The sequence below is a fragment of the Chiloscyllium plagiosum genome, unplaced genomic scaffold (assembly GCF_037043375.1).
Source record: "Chiloscyllium plagiosum isolate Xiang-an unplaced genomic scaffold, Cpla_swu_hap1 HiC_scaffold_3, whole genome shotgun sequence".
Taxonomy (NCBI): Eukaryota; Metazoa; Chordata; class Chondrichthyes; order Orectolobiformes; family Hemiscylliidae; genus Chiloscyllium; species Chiloscyllium plagiosum.
In genome coordinates, this window is record NW_028270141.1 from 146,874,732 (window position 1) to 146,887,624 (window position 12,893).

Consider the following 12,893-nt stretch of genomic DNA (forward strand, 5'->3'; position numbering starts at 1 on the left):
CCTGACGTACGGCTGGGCGTGACTTGGATTAAAATAGCCCCGTCGCGTCATCACGTCGAATCTGCTCTTTTCACCGGCTGCCGCAGGCGCCAAAGTGTACGGGGTTTGTCCTGACGTCCTCGACGCTATCACGTAAGGGTTTCTGCTCCCTGTCTCTAGCGTCATCGCGTAAGGGGTGGGGCTTCTCCTGTGGCTGACCGTCCCGCCTCCAGCCGGTGCTGCGGTCCATCTGACGGCTCCCTTCCCCTCCCCCCCCCGCCCACCAAGCAAGGAGGAGGCGACGTTTATTTACCAGCAGCGTCGAAATTGTGAACCGAGAGCGCATTTTATTTTGCGGGCGAGGAGTAAAACATTTAAATTTAATTCTGAGTGACCTCTAATGGATCCGGGGATTTAGGAGCGAGGGTGGAGGTTGTCGTTTGCCGGTTGCTAAGGGCTGGGCTCGCTGCTGTAGGTGGTGCAGGTAAGGAATGGGGCCTCTCCCCTCCTGGCTATCCTGCCTCGAACTTAACCGGGTGGATGAGGGCGGAAAAAAAAAATCTGGGGGCTCCAATCGAGTGCAAGGTGAAGCGAGTTAAACGCCACAAAGCCGCTCTAACGGCGCAGTAATGTTTTTATTTCTTTAATTTGTGCGGTGGCATGGGGATAGTCGCTTTATTCTGTTGTCGTTGTAAGGTGTTTGGGGGGGGGGAAAGCTCGGATGCTGCTGTGCTTTTCCAGCACCACTCTGATCTTTAAAAACTGCTGATTTGATACGATCACCCCCCCTACCCTTTTGAACAATGAAAACCCGTTTTTAAATTTTTTGCGTGTTTGCAATTGCAGTTAACTGAGTCCAGAACGTTGGCCGTTTAGTTTTTTTTTAATTTAAGGTTTTTTTTTAAGCAGTATAATTGGCCTCAACACGTTGTCACCTCGGGTTTCTTTCATGTCTTAATCGAGGCAATAGAAACGAGAGTGAAAGGGTACTGCTAATCGTTTCACAGTAGTTGATTTTTCGATTTTAAAATCTGACGGTGTTTTGAGGGTGAGCGTGTTTTGCCTGAATGCTGGTGAGGAGTGAATTGTAAGTGCTTGTTAAGGATTTTGTTTTTGTTCCTCGGAGGCTCTGCGCGTCCGGAATACTGGTCTTCCCTTTGGACGCGGTGCATTCAAATCCTCGTAAAATGTACAGAGCGCCATTTCGATTATTCGAGATGTGTGACACCGTGGTTCAGCTAAACACTAATTTACACGCATCGTTTTTAGCATCTTATTCGACGTAGTGATTTGTAGTCCATCGTCTCTCTTTGAAATAATGGATGTTCTAATCAACAGAACTCTATTAGCCGAATGCTTGCTGTGCGGATTCATCTCGATCGAGGATTGCTCTTTATCGTTGGGTGTAGATTAGGTGGCAGTGGGTTTAAAACAGTGGATATTCAAATTAGGAACGAAAGTGTACTAGGGGTGAATGACAGGCTGACTATAACCTCAGAGAGAGTACCCGTAGTAGGAAAGGTTCTTTGAAGCACCCCACGTTGAACTTTGGTTTTAAACACTCTTTTGCTATTCTCAGCTTGGATTATTTCAGTTCTCTGCTGGTCTATTTGCATGTTGTTCTCATTCAAGCAGTTGTCTCAGGCTAATGTAATGAATGAGTCCAAAGTCCATATAAATCTTGGCATGAATAGTAAACTTCTAAGTGTTTTCAGAAGTACCTTAGATGTCTTTATCAACCATTGCCATGATAGCTAGAGGAAAGTGAGACTAAATGAATGGAATATATAAATGCATTTCTTACAAGCGTGCCAACAAGAGGAGATGTGCTGCTGCCCTCCCCCCTGCCATTATTGTCTTCAGCAACTGAATCAACAACTTCACTGATCTCTTTCCACTGCTTCCCACTCCATCATCTCCTCCCTTTAGTTGTCTGGCTATTCAAGTACATCCCTACATCCCATCCCCCAACCTCCATGACCCCGGTGTCTCTCCCCATTCTCGAAACCTACCCCTATCGCAAGCACCCCTCAATTTGGCAAGCTGTGGCCAGGAAATTGAGCCCAAAACTGATCTCATCTTGAGAGATGCTGAGTATAATTTTCCACTGAAGCATACTAGAAAGAGAAAGATAAGGAAGTGGTGAGTGGTCATCACTTTTAGAATTATCACAATGAGAAAGATTAGCTGACACTTTTTATTGAAGTATACTCACATGGACTGATTTTGCGAAATGTAATAGGCACAAATCAACATTTATTTGAGGGAAGAGTGAGTAAACATTTGAACAAAGGAAGATGCCAATTTTTTTGCAAGGGATTAGGATTGTTGTGGTAGCGACCTGGTGCAGATATGATAGATTATGTTACATCTTTCTATTCTGTAAATCTCAATAGTTTATGGTTCAATCCTAATGTCACAATACTGGAAGCAGCAATCGGAAAATTCATCTCCTGTGATGTTACATAGTTCTCATTCTGAATTAGCAGAACAGTCCTTTGAGGAGTTTTCAATTTGGATGCAGACTTTGTACAGAATGTACAAAAGCTTTGTTATGCATGTTTCATTTATTTAAATAGTGGTATCAATGTTTAACACTCCCTTTTCTAGAATTTAGCTTTAACATGTTGCTTAATGGTTAAGTACACCTGTTCAAAGCTGCTTTCTCTCATGTGAAGAATTTTAAAAAATATAATTTTAGCTTAAAACTTGAGTTTAAGATTTTTTTACAAATATATTTTAGCACAGATTTTTGTTTTAATGATGGAAAGGTATGCGAAGCAGTTTACCTGGTAGTAGGTCGAGATTGCCAATGAGTCACAATCTTAATGCAGATTGGGTAACCCAATACAATATAGAGTTTTATAAAATCATGAGATGCTTAGATAAGGTGAATAACAAATACATTTTCCTGATGGTTGGGGGGACTTCAAAACAAGGGGGCATGTTTTTAAGATTGATGTTTAAAAAGGACCTGAGGGACAATTTTTTTTGCATCTAGTGGTTTGTGTGTGGAATGAATTGACAGAGGAAGTGGTTGATGCAAGTACAGTTACAACATTTAAAAGACATTTGGACAGGTATGTAGATAGGAAATATTTAAAGGGATATAGGCCAAACACAAACAAGTGGGGCTGGTTTAGTTTGGGGAACTTGGTCAGTCCAGACTTTATAACTGCATATAGTCAGAAATGAATTGCAGTGGTGTTTTAATCTACCAACTTCTAGCACCTAGGGAAACGGCAGCATCAGATTTTAGGTCAGGGTTTTCTAAAAGGTGGGTTGTGACTCCACTGGGAGCCAATGAGCCTGACTCTGAGACTGCAACGTCTGTGTAGAAATGGGATTGGTTTCTGGGTATTAGAAAAACCCTTTAAATGCTTATGGTGTTTTGGTGGGTGTGGCCTAATGGATTGCTCTCTGAGGACCAATTAGTGCTGCAAAAAAATGAATGTGAAAAGATGTATTCATTTTCTTGGGAAAGCTTGCCTTTTCATCAAACCCAAACCCATATTAAATTCCTGTTCTCTCATTCCTGCTAATCAAGAACTAAAACCTCACTTGCTGAACATCTCTCATGGTACACTCCATCCCAATCCAAACACTGGGGTCATATACATTTAGAGGGAATAAATTGTGTTCAAACTGGGGTAAAAGGTTTGGGAAATACTGTTCTAAATATCAATAGGAAATGGCAAGTCTGGATCACTGTTAGTCAAGTGGGAAAAAGTGAGGACTGCAGATGCTGGAAACCAGAGGTTAGATCAGAGTGGTGCACAGCAGGTCAGGCAGCATCCTGATGAAGGGCTTTTGCCCAAAACATTGATTTTTTTCCTCCTCGGATGCTGCCTGACCTGCTGTGCTTTTCCAGCACCACTCTGATCTAAACTCTGGTTCACTGTTAGTGTCTGCTCCTCATCCCAAGGGGAGTAGGAGGCATGTCAGTAGCTACCAATGCTGCCATTATCCACCTAAAATTTGTCTTTCTGGTTGTTATAGGAAACACCACATTTCTGATTTTTTTTTTTCCCTTGGGGCCACTGTCAAGCAAGTTACTCAGTAAAGCATAGGTGAAAAAGAATAGGGTATGAAGTGATTTTCAAATGGGCACTAAATGGATAAAATCCTATTTAAATTATGTTTAATATCTTCATTTGTTGGAGAGGATGGGACTTGTGTATTTTACTAGAGCTGAAGTAAGAATATGATGGAACATGTGATTTTTATGTACTTTGTGAGTAGCAGCTTTGAGCAATTGGGATACAATTAGCAAAATAATTATGTAGATTTTCCATTACATTGTGAACAAGAGAACAGATACTTGTGCTGACCAAAGGGGAGCAGTTATTATTTCCAAAACCAGGTTCATGCATTGGCCTTTCCCGCTGCATATTTTCTGTGATTGTTAAGATGCATATGAAGAGGAGAAAGTGAGGTCTGCAGACGCTGGAGATCAAAGCTGAAACTTTATTGCTGGAACAGCACAGCAGGTCAGGCAGCATCTAGGGAACAGAAGATTCGACGTTTCGGGCACATGCCCTTCTTCAGGAATGAGCAGAGTGTTCAGCAGGAGAAGATAAAAGGTAGGGAGGAGGGACTTGGAGGAGGGGCGTTGGAAATGTGATAGGTGGAAAGAGGTCAAGGTGAGGGTGATAGGTCGGAGTAGGGTGGAGGTGGAGAGGTCAAGAAGAAGACTGCAGGTCAGGAAGGCGGTGCCGGGCTGGAGGGATTCGGCTGAGACAAGGTGGGGGGAGGGGGGATGAAGAAACTGGTGAAGTCCAACCACAGGGGATGAACTTGGACTTCACCAGTTTCTTCATCCCTCCTCCCCCCACCTTGTCTCAGCCGAATCCCTCCAGCCCGGCACCGCCTTCCTGACCTGCAGTCGTCTTCTTGACCTCTCCGCCTCCACCCTACTCCGACCTATCACCCTCACCTTGACCTCTTTCCACCTATCACATTTCCAACGCCCCTCCTCCAAGTCCCCCCTCCCTACCTTTTATCTTCTCCTGCTGAACACTCTCTGCTCATTCCTGAAGAAGGGCATGTGCCCGAAACGTCGAATCTTCTGTTCCCTAGATGCTGCCTGACCTGCTGTGCTGTTCCAGCAATAAAGATGCATATGAAAGAAATGTAACTGACAAGTGCCTTGGATATTGCTTTTAATGGTCATTTGTTGATGGTTCCTACTTTCAATGCCACTGCGCACGGCCTTTGCTATTGTACCGTTAGTAGATTGTATCGAAAAATGTGGGCTCCCTTGTGATTTGATTGCAGATGGGAAACAGTAGCCTGTTGAGCTTATTCTGCCATTGAGAGAGATGTGGCAGATCTGCCACAAACTTCATGAGCCCTCCTTTCTTCCTTTTTAGAAGCATGTTGCATAACTGCAAACTTATGTAATAAAGCATTTTCAATTTTTTTACCATTTGGATGTGGTATAGTTAATCAATTGTTCACAGTTAAATGTGGAATCTGTTTTTGTGCTGCGCGATTCCACAGATATCAGAAGAATGATTAGCTTTTGAATGGCATTGCTGGAGGAGCTTTGGCCTGGGCACTTTGTAAACTTCTTAATTTCTTCAAAGTGCTATATAATTGAGACACAGATATGGTTCACCGTACAAAAAGCACCAGCATCTTTTTCTCTTCCTACACAGTGCTAGAATTTCAACCTCCAACTTCTGGTATGGATTTGAAGCTGCAATCTTAACTGAAGTAACTGTGCTACAAGCTGAGCTGCATTGACACTATTGTTCAATCTGAGGGGTCTGAAACTGCAGCAGATGATTGATTCTGACAATGCTGCCAATACCAGCTCACTGCTGTTCCTTGTGTGGATTTGCTTATTATTCAGACTGAAGCTTCCTTTTTTGATGCACTGAAAGTGAACGAATGCATTGTATCCATTGTAATTTTTCACTGGCCTGCTGTCTGGACTGTATTAGTGTAATACTTTGTTCTTTTTGCTTAATAAATTGATACAGGGAATAAGTACTTTTTGTGCTCTTGCATTTAGTATTGTACTGTACGTGTTGAGTACGATGTTAAGGAGTATTGTTCAGTGGAAATTGCACTGCCCACTAAACCAGTATTTGAAAGCAGCAAATGACCTGTGAAATAACTGTGCCCTTGGAGTTTCACTAGTTACATTGGTCATTGGTGTCCTCTTACTATCTTTATAGCTGCACTAATTTTAATATGTCCACTTTTCTGAGGCTCAGTTGGCTGGATAGCTGGTTTGCAATGCTGAGTGCTGCCAACAGTGAGGTTTAATTCTCTCACTGGCTGAGGTCAGGATGGAGGTCCCACCTTCTCAACCTCTTCCTTTGCCTCATGTATGGTGACCCTCCGGTTGAACTCAACAGCAGTCATCTGAGAGTGTGATTGTGGTGGCTTGCCTTTAACTGTTAATTCACCTGAGTCTTCAAACATAACAAATTGCCTTATCAATGCTGTGTATTTTGCTTTCAAAGTTAGTCTTGAATTGGATAAAGTTTAAAAATCGCACAGCACCAGGTTATAGTCCAACAGGTTTATTTGGAAGTACTAGTTTTCAGCATGCTGCTCCTTCAGTTACCAGACTAGTTACCTGATGAAGGTGCAGCACTCTGAAAGTTAGCACTTCCAAATAAACCTAACCTGGTGTGTGATTTTTAACTTGATCCACTCCAGTCCAACACCAGCACCTCCACACCTTAAATTGGATAGCCTCACCTTATTAAAACTGGAAAAAACTGTGGATACTGTAAATCAGAAACAAAAACAAATTGCTGGCAAATCACCAGTAGGTCTGGCAGCATCTGGGGACAGCAATCAAAGTTAATGTTTCAGGTCCAGTCTGAAGTTCTGAGCTTCTGAAAAAGGATCACTGGATCTTCAGTGTTAACTCTCATTTCTGTCCACAGATGCTGCCAAACCTGCTGAAACTTTCCAGTAATTTGTTTATTGATAATTCCAAGCAGACCAGGAGTGTTGTTTCCATTCCTCACTTTTGTATTCCTCACCAGATTGCGCAGTCATTAAATTGATGTTTTTAAGAGTTTGCTATGTGCTAATTCACTGCCATGTTCCTTGCAGTATCACAGTGACTACCCTTCAAAAAATACTGTATCCATTATAAAGAGCTTTAGGAAACCTTGATTGTGAAAGGTGTCTCATTAAATTGCTCTCAAGATATTTCTATTTCACATAGTCTGTATTCTATGGTTTAGATAGTAGGCAAGTTCATCTCCAACCACCCTCTTGTATCTCTCAGGATCGACATACCCCCCCCCCCCCCCCAACCTCCATTCAATTCTGGGGAAAATGCTCTTTTCTCAAGTCACCTATCGTTGCACTTTCAAAGCTAGCCTTCCATCTATCATTCAACTTCTGTAACCTGTTGATCAGCTCAGTCACCCTACACCACCTGTCCCTGTATCATGTAAAGCCTTTGCTCTCAACCCCACTGTTTTCTTTTCATTCCTAGTCACTATATTAAATTTGACCTCCATTTGCTGTTATGTAAGTGCAAGGGGTTATTGGACTGTTTGCCACAAGAATGTACTCGCTGCAGCTGTCATTGCTGCTAACCCTGTATTCTTCAAATCTTTTTCCAATGCCTTTCATTTCTATTTATTTGCATATTTCTAAGCTCCTTTTGACTGCATTGTATTATACCTCCTGCTGAATTCCCTTCAGCTATTGAGGATGTAGTTTCCTTCCTGGCTTTTATGCTAACCAACATTGTTTTGTTCTCTTTCCTTGGGTATTGTCAGGACCCTTTCCCAAATATCCAAAAACCTGGTCTGCAAGGTCCGAGAGAGTACCAGAAAATATTCAATCTCGAAGCCCCCTTTTCTCTTTAATGAATGTGTTACCCCAAATACATGTCCACCTTTTATAATTTGTAATTACAACAAATGCTATATCTCATTAAACTACAATTCAGGGTCAAAAAGTGTGAATCTGCCTCACTTTCTCCTAGTAATTCAGGAGTCCAGCCTAATGCTGTGGGAACATGGGATCAAATTCCATCGTGGCAGTTGGTAACATTTAAATGAATCCATCAATTAATGATGGCTGTGAAACTGTGACTGTTGTAAAAACCCACTTGGTTTGCTCACCTAATTTAGGTAGGGAAATCTGTCATTATCATTGCTGAGAGTGTGGAGTCATATATAGACAATGTATGCAATGAAAGAATAAAGCCGCAGCCTTGTGGTGACCTAATATAAGTCACAAATGACACCCTGTATGATTGCGATCATTAGTACTACCTTTACTCTTCCTTCCTGATCCTAACATAGCTATTGAATCATTAGCTGTACCATCCAGCTTAAAGTGCCTGTCCTCTGTTATCTAAATCTATAGGATTTCTGTTCATTTAAATCCTATCAATTGTGGACTGAATCTGTAATGATTTATCTTCCTTTCCTGTCTCTGTACCATTATCTCTAGAGCTTTCAAGGATTTATCCCGGCTCTTTTTACTACCTCATCTACTTGCATTGTCAACATAATCTGAAGACATAGGATCAGCTAATAATGCTACATTGGCAATGCCCATTTGAGGGAGATCTTTAGTAGTGACTTGATGCATGTGCTTATTGTTACAACACGGACCATAACTGTTCAGACCCTTGAAACTTGACAAATAAAACCCCATTGAGGCATAGCAAAACAAGTGTTCAATTGCATGTGATGAAAGAGAGAAAACCTTCAGAAGTAAATCCTATTGTATAAGAGGAAATTGGAGGAATTTCAGGAGGATGTTAGAAAATGATGGCAATGTAGCTGCAGGTGCTGGCTGGAGAAAGAGTTGAACTGGAAAAAGCACGGCAAGTCAAGGAGAGGAGTCGTCGACGTTTCAGGTCGGGGCCTTTCATCCATCCATGGGCATAGATGCACGTCCATCTGCAATGGCGAAGGCCTCCAATCCCTCTGTTTCTTTCTCTCCCATCGAACCAACCGTACCTTTCTACCAATGCACTCATTTGATTGGTGGAACTGGTCTTCACTGTTGACAACTTCTTCAAATCCTCCCACTTCCTTCAGACCAAAGGGGATAGCCTTGGGCCCCAGTTATGCCTGCCTCTTTGTAGGATATGTGGAACAGTCCATCTTCCACATTTACCTTGGCACTGTTCCCCACCTTTTTACTTCTGCTACAGTGATGACTGACTGTATCAGTACCACTGAATGCTCCCATGAGGAGGTTGAACAGTTCATTAACTTCAGGAACATCTTCCACCCTGACCTCAAGTTCACTTGAACCATCTCGGACACCTCCCTCCCCTTCCTGGACCCCCCCTCTCCACCTCTGGCAACTGACTCAACGCTGACATCTCAAACCCCACGACTATCTGGATTACCCCTCACATCTCCAAAGCAAAAAGCTATCCCTTGCACTCAACTCTTCTGCATCTGCTGTACCTGCTTCCACTCCAGGGCATTGTGTTTCAAGGACCACAATTTTCCCCTCTCAGATGGTCAACAATGCTGTCCAGCACATCATCTCCATTTCCCGCACCTCTGCCCTTGAACACCATCCCTCCAAGGATAGAACCCACCAGTCCTCACCTTACATCCCAACAATCTCCAGATGCAGTGCATTATCCTCTGCCATTTCCACCATCCACAATCGGACCCCACCACCAGAGATATATTTCCCTCTCCACCCCCCTCAGCATTCTGCAGAGACCATTTTCTCCACAACTCCCTCATTAGGTCCACCCCCCCACCCCCCAAAACTATGCTCTATTCCTGGCACCTTCCTGTGCTACCTCAACAGGTATAAAACCTACACCCACAATCCCCTGCTTCCGTCGGTCAGATTTTCCTGCACGGCCAAACACCATCTACTGTGTCCATTGCTGTCTGTAGTCTCCTCCTACATTGGAGAGACAGGATGCCAACTTGCCGAACATTTCAGGGAACATCTCTGGTGCATGCACACCAAACAACTCTACTGCCCTCTGGCCAACCACTTCAACTCCCCCTCCCACTCCGTCAAGGACATGCAAATCCTGGGTCACCTCCACTGTCAAATCCAAGCCACCCAACGCCTGGAGGAAGAACGCCTCATCTTCTGCCTTGGGACCCTCCAACCACACAGCATCAGTCGATTTTCACCAGTATCCTTATCCTCATCCTCCCTCTTTCCCACCCCCGCCACCTCATCCCAGATCCAACCCTCCAACTTAGTAACACCTCTTGAACTGTCCTACCTGTCCATCTTCCTTCCCACCTATCCACTTTACCCTTCCCTCTGACCTATCACCCTTTCTCCCCCCCCCCCCCCCCCCCCATATCTACTTATTGCCTTCAGAGCTACTTTCCCCACCCTCCTGTTCATCTCTCAGCCCCCTTTATCCCCTGCGCAACCCCCCACCCACACCCCCATGTCTGATTAATGACTTATGCCTGAAACTTTGACTCTCATGCTCCTTGGATGCTGCCTGACGTGCTATGCTTTTCCAGCGCCACACCTTTTTGACTCTGATCTCCAGCATCTGCAGTCCTCACTTTCTCCTTGTCTGGTCTGACTGAATCTAGATACAGTAATGTGGTTGATTCTTAACTGCCCTCTGGGCAACTAACGGTGAGTAGTAAATGCTGGCACAGCCAGTGATGTGCATACCTCATAATTAATCTTTTTTAAAGCAGCCAGACTTGAAGTTGTGGTGACAGGATTTTGATCAGCTTGGCACCTGACTATTTTATACTATGGTATTTTAAGCACTAGAATAAGACTTGAAAGTTAAAGCAGTCAGCAGCATTTGATGCCAGTTTGAACAGCAGTGTTTTGGTTAAGCTGAAATTTACAGAAGAGGGATATTGCAAATTCTGAGAGGGTGGCATCAGAAAAGGCAAATCTGCAGATAGCAATGGCAAATGTCAGTAAACAGATGGGGAGAGTCAGGCAATGTTACATGAGCTCTTGCTGAAGGTGATTAGGAGTTGACCGATCAGCTTGGTCAAATAGAATGCCAAAGTTATAGAAACTGCTGAGATATAGTGGTTGGAAATGGAGTTGACTGGATATTTGACAAGCCATCTCCTAGCACAGTTTGAAAAGTACAGCATGGAATTAGATGTGGTCAGTATACAAATAGTGGAAGAACCTATATTTATAGAATCTTGTGTTGGAAGATGGATATGGTTGATCGTTGACCATATAATGTAGCCACACTGACATGTCGTAATTTATAGAGATGGATGACGACTACTTTTGTAAGGTTGTGTAAGTTGAGGTTAACACAGAAGCTAATGCAAGTTCTATTGCAGGTAGAATTAACAAGTAGAATATAAAGACACCTCAACACAAACATGGTTAATAATTCTGTTATTACTTTAATGTTTGAACCCTCAGCAGAATGATGCTGTGTATGTATTTTAAAGTGTGGCCGAGAGCGTGAAGCACTCTTTTTAAACACTGTAGAATGCCTGTATGGGAATAATGAAGCATCGTATCTTTTTAATGGAAAACTGTAACCCGGCAAGCTACCACTCCAGTTGATAGCAAGCTAGATACTTTACTAAAAATATATTTATTCTAATTCCTCCAAGTTGTATCATGATTTGAGAAAAGTTTTAAAAATTGAACTTTTAGAAATTACTGTGAAATTTCCAAACTATTTAACTGAATATAGCTATCACATCTTTAGTTGATGTATGATCAGTTGTATCTTTAGTCATCCTGAAATACAAAGCATGACATCACACCAAGCGAAACTTTGTGATTTAAGTATTCCAATATGTTTTATTGATGTTAGTTACTTTCAATATGTAATAAATGTTACGTAGGTGCCGCCACAGCCAATTTCTGTACAGTGAGATCCCACAAACAGTTAATGTCTAATGAATGCTGGCCAGGGTATGAAGAAAATTTGTTGCCTAATGCCTTGATATCTAATGCATCCACCTGAGAGAGTGACAAGTTTGAGCCTGCAGCCTAAAGTGGTGGTCCAGTGCAATTCTGAGAAAGTATATTCGGCTGTTTCATCAAGAACCTTCCCTCCATCATAAGGTCAGAAGTGGCAATGTTCATTGATGTTTGGACCACATTGACCGTTTTGAGACTCCTCAGATACTGAAGCAGTCAATGTCCAGGCTTGGGCTGACAAGTGGCAAGTAATATTTGTACCACATAAATACCAGTCAATGACCATCTCTAATAAAAGTCAGTCTCATCCCCACAACACTTTGACATGCAGTGGTCTTGCCAGCAGTGTCGCCCACTGCCAACATCATGGAGGGGTTATGATTAAGCAGAACTTAACTGGATTTGCCACATATACAGTGGCTACAAGAGCAAGTCGGAGCCAAGGAATACTGCAGCAAATAAGTTTCCTCCTGACTGCCCAAAGCCTGTCCACCATATACAAGGTACAGTCAGGAGTGTGACGGAATACTCCCCACTTGCCTGGACGGGTGCAGCTCCAACAACACTAAAGAAGCTCGACACCATCCAGGACAAAGCAGCGTGGTTGATTGGTAGCACGCCCACTCCCTCCACTGTCGAGGTTCCAGAGCAGCAGTGTGTACTATCTCCACGATATACCTGAGAAATTCACCAAAGATCCTCAGCACCTTCTAGACTCAATACTACCACCTTCAAGTTCCCCTCCCAGCCACTTCCATCGTGAGTTGGAAATATATTGCTGTTCCATCACTGTCACTGGGTCAAAACCCTGGAAATAGCTCCCCCAAGGCATTGCGGGTGAACCTATAGCATGTCGACTGCAGTGGTTCAAGAAGGTAGCTCTGTCTTCCCAAGGGCAACTAGGGGCAGGGAATAAGCGCTAGCCAGCGAGCAATGTCCATGGTCCCAAAATGAATTTAAAAATGTGCTACTATCACTTAATAAAGTGCGATTCAATTTATCCTTTTACAGGAGTATAAAATATCCAATTTTGTTTTGTTGATGGG

General features: G+C 43.1%; 1 protein-coding gene across 1 annotated transcript in view; it reads left to right on the forward strand.

Annotated features, from left to right (window-relative positions):
- Positions 1 to 255: 255 nt before the first annotated feature.
- LOC122548516 (mechanosensitive cation channel TMEM63B-like) overlaps positions 256 to 12,893 on the forward strand; it is a 223,309-nt gene continuing 210,671 nt past the window's right edge. Inside the window, exon 1 of the mRNA XM_087984150.1 lies at positions 256 to 463. The gene's annotated coding sequence lies outside the window, so the exon portion shown is untranslated. The remainder of the gene's footprint in view (positions 464 to 12,893) is intronic.